Here is an 8,430-nt window from a genome sequence, read left to right on the forward strand (position 1 = left end):
GGCACTGTGCCTTCACTATCAATTTCTTAAGAGCAGGAGTAATGTCGCATCACTCAGAGAGAGTAGAGGAAGTAACAGGCTTAGACAGGGTCTACAACTTACTCAGGGTCTGCAGTGATCACCCTCTGTGCTGGGATTTGAACTGTGTGACTGTGGAGGCCAGGCTCCGGCCACCAGCACAGGCTGGAGTGAGTCATGGCCAAGATCAGACTGTCTAGAGCCAGCTCAGCCACTGTTTACTGTCTCTCAGTCTGATTCCTATCCTCAGGCCCAGCCAGGGATGACTCACTAGGAAGCAGGAGAATGGGTATGGCTCTGGGTCGGCCTCAGGTGATTTGATTATCATCATTATTTCTACCGTCATTAGCCAAATCATTATTGCTTATTAAGCTATCAGGTTGCTGACATGTCCTGTGCCCTGTGCCGACACTCCCTGGCCTTGAAACAGTCACATAGCCTAGAACCTATGATGCCAGCAAAGCCAGTGCCCACTATCCATCCATCCTTTCCTGCCATTTTCAACATCTTTCTCTATGTCCACTTGTACCAGACCCAGTGCTAGATGCTGAGGAGCACAGAATAAATACGATACAGTCCCTGCCTTCACTGAATATCCTATTTACCGCAGAGAAAGACACACGAGTACTTGCAGCACAGAGTGATCTGAACTGTGATAGAGGGACATCCAACAGGCAGCAGGGGCTTAGAAATGTGCGCGTCAGTGCTCACTCAGTCATGTCCAACCCTTTACGACTCCATGGACCTCCAGGATTCTCTGTCCATGGAACATTCCGGGCAAGAACACTGGATCAGGTTGTCATTTCCTACTCCAGGGGATCTTCCTGACCCAAGGATCGAACCCGAGTCTCTTGCATCTTCTGCTCTGGAAGGTGGATTCACTGCGCCAATCCGTATGGATTTGGGAAAAATTCTTCAGCCAGGTGGTGACCACTATGACCTAAAGAGATTGAATAGGGCATTGCCAGGCAAGCCAAGGGGGTGGGCATTCTAGACAGATGGAACAACAGGTGCAAAGGCACAGAGGGGTCAGAGCCCAAGAGTGTTCCACTCACTGCCAGTGGTCTGGGGCAACTGGCTCCCAGGAGACCCAAGAGCACCAGAGGATCCTGGAGAGGTGAAAAGCAAGCATGTCACAGAACAAGGCAGCAGAGAAAAGCCATCCAGTGAAACCGGTGGAGGCAACAAGGTTAAGGTGTCAGGGAATCAGAGTTAACAAAGGGAACCCCTCACTTCTGGCAAGTCATTCTGAGGAGCTATTAAACAGTTATGGAGAGCTATGCTCTACACGTTACATCGATTATGTTATTTAATTCTTACAACTCAATGCTGGAAGTACTATCATTATCTCCATTACACAGATGGAGAAATCGAAGCACTGAGAAGTTAGATAACTTACTCAAGGTTACAGAGTTAATAGTAGTAGGGTCAGGATTTGAACTCAGATGGTTATGATTTAAGTGCTGTGCTCATTTTCTTAAATTGATTAATTATTTTTGGCTGCGCTGGGTCTTCGTTGCTGCGCGCGGGCTTTCTCGAGTTGTGGAGAGTGGGGGCTACCCTCTAGCTGCGATGCCTGGGCTTCCCATTGCAGTGGCTTCTCTTGCGGAGCCTGGGCTGTAGGTGCTTGGGCTTCAGTGGCTGCAGCACAGGGGCCCGTTAGTTGTGGCTCGTGGGCCCTACAGCGTGCACACTTCAGTAGTTGTGATGCACGGGCTTAGCTGCTCTGAGGCATGAGGGATCTTCCTGGACCAGGGATCAAACCCATGTTCCCTGCATTGGCATGAGGCTTCTTATCCACTACACCACCAGGGAAATCCACAGGTCCTGTGCCCTTAAACACTATGCTATCATGAGTCTTTAAAAGTCGGAGATGATCAAGTGGAGAATAAATAATGGCACCTAGACTCTTTCCTCTCCTCACTGCACTGTAAGGCAGGATGAGAGTGAAAGTACTGTCTTGGTTACTTTTGGGTTTAAGTTTTTGATGAGAAATCTGGCCTGCTTGTTCCCCCAGGGAAGTGGCCAATTTCTCCTGGAAAGAGTCCTCAGCCACACTCAACAGCACATCCCCATGTTAGTGCCAGGAATATTCATTCCATCAATGATGATTTACTGAGAATCTACTACATATTGAGCACCATTCGAGGTCTTGGGAATTTCATCCCACAAATAACAATTGTGTGTAATCATAAGTGCATAACTTCTTGGGTCATCTAACAACTTTTCCAGAGCATACCATCTTTATTTTGGCACACACTGTTTACCGTATAACACTTACTTTTCAATTTTTGGATATTTAAAAAAGATAGTTTTAACTAAACATTTTCTGTGTAATATAAAGTATGCAAATCAGACCTGTATAACTTGGTGAATTCTCATGAAATGAATACAACCTTGTAATCACCACCCACAGGAGGAAATAAAATACCGGCAATGCCCCAGAAACCCTTCCCATCACTATCTCTCCCTCCTGCCCAAAGGGTGTCACTAACCCCTGATTTCCAACATGATAAACGAGATTGCTCACCTTAAACTTTAAAAACTTTTTTTTCAATTTACTTATTTCTATTTGTGGCTGCACTGGGTCTTCGTTGCTATGCACAGGCTTTCTCTAGTTGAGGCAAGTGGGGGCTGCTCTCTAGCTGCGGTGCCCAGGCTTCTTATTGCAGTGGCTTCTCTTGTTGCAGAGCACAGCCTCTAGGGCATGCAGGCTTCAGTAGTTGTGGCACTCAGGCTCAGTGGTTGTCGTACATGGGCTTAGTGGCCCCAAGGCACGTGGGATCTTCCTGAACCAGGGATCAAACTGGTGTTCCCTGCACTGCAAGGTGGATTCCTAACCATTGGGCAACCAGGGAAACCCAAATTTTATATAAATGGAATTGTACAGCATGTACCCTTTTGTGTTTGTCTTCTTTTACTTGATATTGTATCTGAGAGCCATTCTATGCTCTATGTAGCAGTAACCTATTCATTTTCATTGTTGTAAAGTATTCCATTACACTACAATTTATTTATCCATTACACTACTGAAGAACATTTGGTCCATCAAATAATACTGCTAGCATTATTCCTGCACACATGTTTTGGTACACATATGTTTGCAGAACTGGTGCTATATAATAGGAATCGGAATTATGGAGTCACAAAATGAGTGCTCAACTTGAGTAGATCATGCTAGTTTTCTAAGAAAGTGAAAGTTGTTCAGTCATGTCTGACTCTTTGCAACCCCATGGACTATACAGTCCAAGGAATTCTCCAGGTCAGAATACTGGAGTGGGTAGCCCATTCCCTCCTTCAGGGGATCTTTCCAACCCAGGGATCGAACACAAGTCTCCCGCATTGCAGGTGGATTCTTTACCAGCTGAGCCACCAGGGAAGCCCAAGAATACTGGGGTGGGTAGCCTATCCCTTCTCCAGTGGATTTTCCCAACCCAGGAATCAAACTGGGGTATCCTGCATTCCAGGCAGATTCTTTACCAGCTGAGCTGCCAGGGAATCCCAACAATACTGGAGTGGGTTGCCATACCCTCCTTCAGGGGATCTTCCCAACCCAAGGATCAAACCCAGGTCTCCCACATTGCAGGATCCCTGAGAGGGATCATTTCTTGATCCCTTCCAAAGGCAGCAAGTCCTCCAACAACCAACCAGCTTTCCCTAAGCATCTACTATGTGAAAGGCGTACAAAGATGAATACTGAAAATAAGAACAGAAAGCCCTCTCATATCTGCAGCTCCCCATTATCATGAAAATAACAGGTAACTTTTAAGGAGGGCTAAATGTATCCGATATTCTTGTCTGGGAACTCCCATGGATAGAGGAGCCTGGTGGGCTACAGTCCATGCTGTTGCCAGAGTAGGACACGATTTAGCAACTAACCACCACCACCACTGTATGCTAGGCATTTATGCTAGGCTTGCATGATGACATTACATTCTCACCACAATCCTCCAAGGGGAGGTAGTAATTTTCCTATCCAGGAGATGAGGAAATTTAGGTTCAGAGAAGTTAAGTAACTTGCCCAAAGCCACATAGCTAGCTAAGGATTGAATTTTTGGCCATACCATGTGGCTTGCAGCATCTCAGATGGAACTCAGGCCCTGGCAGTGAAAGCCCAGAATCCTAACCTACCAGGCCACCAGGAAACTTTCTTTTCTTCATGATCTTAAAGCATACTTACATGTGTATCCTTAAAAAATGTTTTTGATTTGTACTTTTTGAACTTTATATAAGTGGAATATTCTGTGCTTTCTGACTTGCTTATTTTCATTCAATATCATACACCTGAAATTATTAGCACTAAATGCCAGTTTTTGTTCTTATGAACACTGCAGCTATGAATTCATATATACTGTCAAATAAAAAGAAACCTGGACTAAGGAAGGAGAGATTTTATTTGTAACAGTTATTGCAAGGAAGGAAAAGAACTACTGTAATAGACACAGGGACGCTATTGCAAAGAGAAGCTCTAACCATAAGATCCACACGTGCCTCAAGGGTCAGGCAAAGAGTTTGTCTTTCATCAGTTCAGTTCAGTCACTCAGTCGTGTCCGACTCTTTGCGACCCCATGAATCGCAGCACGCCAGGCCTCCCTGTCCATCACCAACTCCCGGAGTTCACTCAGACTCACGTCCATCGAGTCAGTGATGCCATCCAGCCATCTCATCCTCGGTCGTCCCCTTCTCCTCCTGCCCCCAATCCCTCCCAGCATCAAAGTCTTTTCCAATGAGTCAACTCTTCGCATGAGGTAGCCAAAGTACTGGAGTTTCAGCTTTAGCATCATTCCTTCCAAAGAAATCCCAGGGCTGATCTCCTTCAGAATGGACTGGTTGGATCTCCTTGCAGTCCAAGAGACTCGCAAGAGTCTTCTCCAACACCACAGTTCAAAAGCATCAATTCTTCAGCACTCAGCCTTCTTCACAGTCCAACTCTCACATCCATACATGACTACTGGAAAAACCAGGGCCTTGACTAGACGGACCTTAGTTGGCAAAGTAATGTCCCTGCTTTTGAATATGCTATCTAGGTTGGTCATAACTTTTCTCCCAAGGAGTAAGTGTCTTTTAATTTCATGGCTGCAGTCACCATCTGCAGTGATTTTGGAGCCCCCAAAAATAAAGTCTGACACTGTTACCAGTGTTTCCCATCCATTTCCCATGAAGTGATGGGACCGGATGCCATGATCTTCGTTTTCTGAATGCTGAGCTTTAAGCCAACTTTTTCACTCTCCTCTCACTTTCATCAAGAGGCTTTTTAGTTCCTCTTCACTTTCTGTCATAAGGGTGGTGTCATCTGCATATCTGCTGCTGCTGCTTCTGCTAAGTCGCTTCAGTCGTGTCTGACTCTGTGCGACCCCACAGACGGAAGCCCACCAGGCTCCCCCATCCCTGGGATTCTCCAGGCAAGAACACTGGAGTGGGTTGCCATTTCCTGGGGTTATTGATATTTCTCCCGGCAATCTTGATTCCAGCTTGTGTTTCTTCCAGCCCAGCATTTCTCATGATGTACTCTGCATATAAGTTAAATAAGCAGGGTGACAATATACAGCCTTGACACACTCCTTTCCCAGTTTGGAACCAGTCTGTTGTTCCATGTCCAGTTCTAACTGTTGCTTCCTGACCTGCATACAGATTTCTCAAGAGGCAGGTCAGGTGGTCTGGTATTCTCATCTCTCTCAAGGGAGGAGTAAATAAGGCTAGAAAGAACTTAGTGTGACGAAGCGGGATGACTGGGAATGACATATGGGACAGTAGATCAGAAAATGCTTTGCTCTGAACCCAGACTATTCTTCGGGGGCAAGGGGGCTGTTAAGGAGGAATTGCACGCAGCTCAAGCTGGGGGAGAGCAACACAGTGCGAAGTTCATGGACCTGGAGGAAGGAGAGCAGCTAAGCTAAACTTTAGTTAACAAGCATTTTGTTTTTATTGATCTGTGGGGAAAAGCAGTTCATCTAAGCATTTATGAGGCAAAGAATTGAAATTTGTAGTCTGTATCCAGCCTTGCCATAGGTAAACAAGAAGGTACTCATGAGTTTCATCTAAGTCATAAAAGGAAGGTTGTCTCTTTGCAACAAGTTGGTTCCAGAACACAAAAGGGTGGAGGGGGTTTCTTAACTTTCACTGTTTTCCAGGATCACAGGGCTTGAGCAAGGTTCAGCACTGTTACTACATCTCCTGATAAACACAGGCAAGAATTTCTTTAAAATGTATAACTAGAGGACTTCCCTGGTGGTACAGGGCATATGAATCTGCCTGCCAAAGCAGGGGACACAGGATTAATTCCTGGCCTGGGAAGATTCCACATGCTTCAGAGCAGCTGGGCCCAGGCAACTCAACTACTGAAGCCCATGCACCTAGAGCCTGTGCTCCACAAGCAAAGCCACTGTGATGAGAAGCCCACACACCACAACCAGAGAAAGACTGCACATGGCAGTGATGACCCAGGGCAACCAAATGAATGAATAATTTAAAAAAAAACAAACATATAACTAGAAGTGGAATTTCTGAGTCAAAAGATATGTGGAGTTCCACTTTTACAGAGTAATGCCAAACTGTTTTCCAAAACAGTGGTACCAGTTTACACTTCTAACAGCGTAAGGAAGCTCCAGCTGCTCTGCATCTTCAGGATTTAAGAGAGGATTTGAGGATTTTAAACTGTTTGCTAATCTGCTGGCTATGAAGTGGGTCTCATTACATTTCCTTGATGAAATGAAATTGAGTATCTTTCATTATTAATTAGATGTTTCTCTTCTGTGAAAGGTCTCTCGCCCACTTTTCAATTGGATTGCCTTTAGTTGCTTCAGTCGTATCTGACTCTGTGCGACCCTATGGACTGCAGCCCGCCAGGCTTCTCTGGCGATGGGATGGATTCTCCAGGCAAGAGTACTGGAGTGGGTTGCCATGACCTCCTTCAGGTGATCTTCCCGACCCAGGGATAGAACCTAGGTCTCCTGCATTGCAGGCAGATTCTTTACCATCTGAATCACCAGGGGAGCCCAATACTGGAGTGGGTAGCCATTCCCTTCCCCCAGGGATCTTCCCAACCCAGGGATCAAACGCGGGTCTCCCTGGGAAGGATTATTTCTTGATCCTTTCCAATAGCAGCAAGGCCTCCAACAACCAAACAGCTTTCCCTAAGCATCTACTATGTGAAAGATGTACAAAGATGAATAATGAAAATAAGAACAGAAAGCCCTCTCATATTCGCAGCTCCCCATTATCATGAAAATGACAGGGAACTGAACCACCAGGGAAGCCCCGGATTCTCTTTTTCTAAATGCTTTTTCCAAATCATTTTCTAAACGTGGGAGTTCACCAGCACGTTTTGGAAGAATGAATGGATTAACGACGGAAAACACTCTAAACTGATAATTACAATTAGGTTTGGGAAATCTTAAACACTGTCCCTCCCTCAGACTTCTGATTTGATCCTCACTAATACGTGAACCATGAACTTCCTGATGTTCAAGCTGGTTTTCGAAAAGGCAGAGGAACCAGAGATCAAATTGCCAACATCTGCTGGATCATCAAAAAAGCAAGAGAGTTCCAGAAAAACATCTATTTCTGCTTTATTGACTATGCCAAAGCCTTTGACTGTGTGGATCACAATAAATTGTGGAAAATTCTGAAAGAGATGGGAATACCAGACCACCTGACCTGCCTCTTGAGAAACCTGTATGCAGGTCAGGAAGCAAGTTAGAACTGGACATGGAACAACAGACTGGTTCCAAATAGGAAAAGGAGTACATCAAGGCTGTATATTGTCACCCTGCTTATTTAAGTTATATGCAGAGTACATCATGAGAAATGCTGGGCTGGAAGAAGCACAAGCTGGAATCTAGATTGCCAGGAGAAATATCAATAACCTCAGATATGCAGATGACACCACCCTTATGGCAGAAAGTGAAGAGGAACTAAAAAGCCTCTTGATGAAGGTGAAAGTGGAGAGTGAAAAAGTTGGCTTAAAGCTCAACATTCAGAAAACGAAGATCATGGCATCCGGTCCCATCACTTCATGGGAAATAGATGGGGAAACAGTGGAAACAGCGTCAGACTTTATTTTGGGGGGGCTCCAAAATCACTGCAGATGGTGACTGCAGCCATGAAATTAAAAGACGCTTACTCCTTGGAAGAAAAGTTATGACCAACCTAGATAGCATATTCAAAAGCAGAGACATTACTTTGCCAACTAAGGTCTGTCTAGTCAAGGCTATGGTTTTTCCAATAGTCATGTATGGATGTGACAGTTGGACTGTGAAGAAGGCTGAGCGCCGAAGAATTGATGCTTTTGAACTGTGGTGTTGGAGAAGACCCAAGAGTCCCTTGGACTGCAAGGAGATCCAACCAGTCCATTCTGAAGGAGATCAGCCCTGGGATTTCTTTGGAAGGAATGATGCTAAAGCTGAAACTCCA

The sequence above is a fragment of the Ovis canadensis genome, chromosome 2 (genome assembly GCF_042477335.2).
Source record: "Ovis canadensis isolate MfBH-ARS-UI-01 breed Bighorn chromosome 2, ARS-UI_OviCan_v2, whole genome shotgun sequence".
NCBI lineage: Eukaryota > Metazoa > Chordata > Mammalia > Artiodactyla > Bovidae > Ovis > Ovis canadensis.